The sequence below is a fragment of the Triticum dicoccoides genome, chromosome 3B (assembly GCF_002162155.2).
Source record: "Triticum dicoccoides isolate Atlit2015 ecotype Zavitan chromosome 3B, WEW_v2.0, whole genome shotgun sequence".
Lineage (NCBI taxonomy): Eukaryota > Viridiplantae > Streptophyta > Magnoliopsida > Poales > Poaceae > Triticum > Triticum dicoccoides.
Window position 1 is genome coordinate 842,489,192 of NC_041385.1, and position 4,258 is coordinate 842,493,449.

Below are 4,258 nucleotides of genomic sequence, written 5' to 3' on the forward strand. Positions count from 1 at the left end.
GTGAACTTGCTTCATTTAGTTTGAACTTGGCTATCATGGTGTTTACTGTCCATTATTCATGCTTGCTTTGACAGTTATGTGTTAAATCAATTCTTATGTATCTTATTAATGTTGCTCCAAATATCATGTTTTTAAGATCGGGTAGATGTTCTCGTCACCTTAGAACACCATTTCATAATACTCTTCTTGTGATGAATTTTTTTTGCTCCCGCAGCAACGCACGCGCAATTACCTAGTATGTTAAACAACAGAGCGCCTAGCGTGTGGAACAAATTTTCGAAACATTTGGACTTGAGACTGTGTTGCCTAAAGAGCCTCCTGTCACAAGCCAATTCCGTTTTTTAATTGATGTCAATATGTCGTGTCAGAAAGCAGCCATGGTGCCCGCAAAGAAGGTGCAACTCTTCACTTGCTATTAGAGGATTCATGTACATGATTAGTAGAAGTAACCCTAATAACTTTGATTGGCACATATCCCAATACCAGATTGGACGGCAAAACAGGGGTTGAATGGAGGATCCCTGGTTCTCTCAAACTTTAGGCCCGCACATCGATACACACGAAATACTCCCACGAGGGCAACGAAGGTGCAACTCTCCTCTTGCTATTAGAGAATTCTTGTACATGATTAGCAGAAGTAACCCTAATAACTTTGATTGGCACATATCCCAATGCCAGATCGACGGCAAAATAGTGGTCGAACGGAGGACCCCTAGTTCTCTCAAACTTTTAGGCCCGCATATAGATACACACGAAATCGTCCCACGACAGTGGTGATCGTCGAGGCCAATGAAGAGCATCCCTGACACAACACCAAACAAATTGTACATCCTCTCGCAGGTTATTGAGCTTGCAGTCACGTTGATGCATCCTCGACGAGAGTCTAGAGCAGTTCCTTGCCCCGACCCTGCCCCCCACATCGCTCCCGTGGGCGATCGCGGGAAACCCTAGCGCCGCTGCCTCCTCGTTCCCCCTCTACCTCCCTTCCCCCGCCACTGCCCCGTCGTGCCGCTGGGCAAGGCCCGCCCGGTGTGGGTTGCGGCGGGGCCTGCTTCCTCTCCTTGCGGTTCGGGGGCCAGCGCGGGATGGCCTCGCATGTGGGGGTGCTGCACTGTCACTGGGCCTGGCGGCGCGACAACTGGCGTGCGGGGCGGCGGTGTGCTCCTCTGCGGTGATGTGGCGGCGTCTTAGTGCGTTGGCTCGGCACATGGCTGTGCGTTCCTCCGCTTCGGGTAGCGGCGAGCAGGACGTCATCGAGCTGGGCGGATGTGTGCGCCGTCGGGTGGCCCGATCTCGCGACCTGGCGGGCGGCGCGGGTGGCGGTTGACGCCCCGATGGTCGTCCATGGCGTGCTGGTTATCTGCTTCGCTGGTGGCGCGTTGGCCTCGTCCCGGCCAGATCTGATATGGGGGTGGCGGACGGTGCACGGCGAGGGGCTTAGGGGCAATGGGTGCCTGGTGCTTGCGCGGATCTGGCGGGGCAGTGCGCATCCAATGCAGTGTTGCAGCTCGGGTCTTCTCGAGCGGCAGTTGTGCGGGGCTGCTGCCTTGATTGGCAGCGGCCGATCCAGGTCTATGGGTGTCGTCTGACGGGCATAGTTGATCTGGCCGGTGATGGTGGATGGCGGCCGACGGCACGCAGGCAGAGGGCCAACCTAGCCCGCATTGGTGCTCACCATTGCATTTGTGTCTTTCTGCTTTGCTGCTCCGTTGTGTCGTTGGTCCGAGTTGGCACCCGTGTTGTTGCAGTGCCGTTGGTCGGAGCGGCGCGGTGGCCTCGGGTGTGGCGGCGTCTGAGTTCGTCTCGACTAAGGTCGGGGACTAGTATTGGGGCTTGCTCGACGATGGTTGTCGATAGATACTAGGTCGTGTCACCCCCAGTCCACAAGGACTGCCTGGGTATGCAGGCGTGGACACCCCTTATTGTGGAGGCGATCACCCAGGCCCGGTGGCAGATGCCGGGCTTGGAGTAGAAGGACTAGCTTCTGGTCTTCCCACCGTGGTCTGCGTGTTGCGATGGTGATGGCTGGCGGTGACCCGGGACATGGATGCCGGGGCGGCGGCCCCGGCTGGTGGTCCATATGGTGGCTTTCTGGTAGGCCCCATGACGACAGTGGTGGCTATTTTTCTCGGTCGTCTGGGCAGCGAGGGGTGTAGCAAAGGATGGTCTGGGCACACTTGTTGTTGCCCAGATCCAGATCTGGGGGCCGGTTCTCGCCATGTCTGGTCTGGGTGCCCCGTCGTGGCATGGGTGAGCTGCCGAGCGAAAGCTCAGTTCTTTGGCACCGGTGACGACGACATCTGCGGGTGTCGTTATCTTCTTGAAGATGTCGTCGTGGTTCTTCTATCTGTGTCACAGTCTTCGGGCGAAAACATTTGTCCACCTCGGGCTCGGCAGCGGCAGTGCTCGCGTTCCCCTCTTGAGGGCGTTGTCGTGGAGGCTAGGTGTCTTAGGTCGTGTCATGGCGTTGTAACGGGGAAGTCATGTGCTAGTGTTTCGGTAGCATAGTCGCATGTGTTTATGCTGCCCTGTTATCTAGGGATCTGCTGTCTCAGAGGACTACCTCACCACATTGTATCATTCGGCCATGTATCCTTGGTGTTTTTGTTTTATATATAAAGTGGGGCGAGAGCCTGTTTCAAGAGCTTGCAGTCATGTTGGCATGTCTAGCTCGTCTTCACTAGCTCATCACTTCATCAGTGAGATGGATCTTCCCCCTATAGCAGAGCCAAACAAATATTTTGTACTCCCTCCATAATGAAATATAAAAGCGACCAAAGGAAAATGAGATTTCCAAAGCCCCATCTTCCTCCTTGTCACTAGCTCCGGAATGACTTGTGGGTTTTTCCCTCAGATCAATCACATCAATAACACGCAAACACATACGCAAACATAAATAACGCGCAAACACATACGCAAACATAAATAACACGCAAACACATACGCACTTTTTCTTCCTTTATTTCTTCTTATGATGTCACGGTTTGGTTACAAGGCACAACCGTTTGTCACTAGTAGAAAAAAGGTCAAATGTGAAGCACAATAGTGCCGGTTGGAATTTCAGCCGGCACTAATGTGTACACTAGTGCCGGTTCGTGGCGGCGATCAATATAGCACCGGTTCGTGGCGAACCTTTAGTACCGGTTCATGCCATGAACCGGTACTAAAGAGGCTGTGTCAGCCTGCGGTCAGGCTATGGCCCCACCATCACAATTTAGTGCCGGTTCGTACCACGAACCGGTACTAATGAGGTTATGGCAAGCTGTTTTTAGTCCCACCTCGCTCCCTTAACAAGCCTTTTACCACCTTAAATATGTTATTTCTCAAACTATCACAAGCACTTGGTCTTCATTGAACTCTATGTGTAGAATTTGTGGCCGCAATATGAGTCTTCATCGGTTTATAAATCGTTGATGACTCATATAGACAATTTAGAGTGTACACACAAAGATCATTGATGATCAAAGTATTTTTGATGTTATAAGATCATATTGACATTTTAGACTGTAAAGAAATATAAGATCATGATCTAAATGCTCTTATATTTTTTTGCGTTCAGTATGCACCATTCAAAGCGACGCCATCAACTTTCAACCGTTTATGCCTTCATTTGCTATTTGTTTTGAGAACTAAATGACCTGGAAATTGAAAAGCACTACAAATAAACTCTGAAAAAGTTGAAACTTGGTATGGTATCATCATTTCACCCACATATCATGTTCAAAAAAGTAGAGAGGGTTACGGCAAAAACTGGATGAACTTCGTTTACAAACTGGACAATCTCTTTCGAAGTATTCAGGTTTATGAGGTTATGGCAAGCTGTTTTTTAGTCCCACCTCGCGAAGTGAGAGGGACTAGGAGCGGTTTATAAGCCCTGAGTGCAGAGACGATGAAGAAGAGGCTCAATGCTCACGTTGCTTAGCTTCAAGCCTTCAGGAATACGGTAGACTGCATGGAGCTATGCGCAGTGCAGTTTACACTATTCCGAATGGCTTGAAGCAAATTAACGAGCATTGCACCTCTTTTTTATTTTTAATAACTTATTACAACTCTGGACTTCTTTTGTTATGGCAAAAACTAATTGCACGTCGACATTTCTTTTTTTTTAAGTTATAACTCCAGACTTTGACCATCAAGTTTTGCAGAAAAGAAAAAAAAACAGAAAAGAAGAAAAACTATAGCTGAAAAGAAAAAAACAAAATAAAAAAACTACTCAGAAATAAATAGAAGAAAATAAATAAAGCAGAAAAGAAAAAAC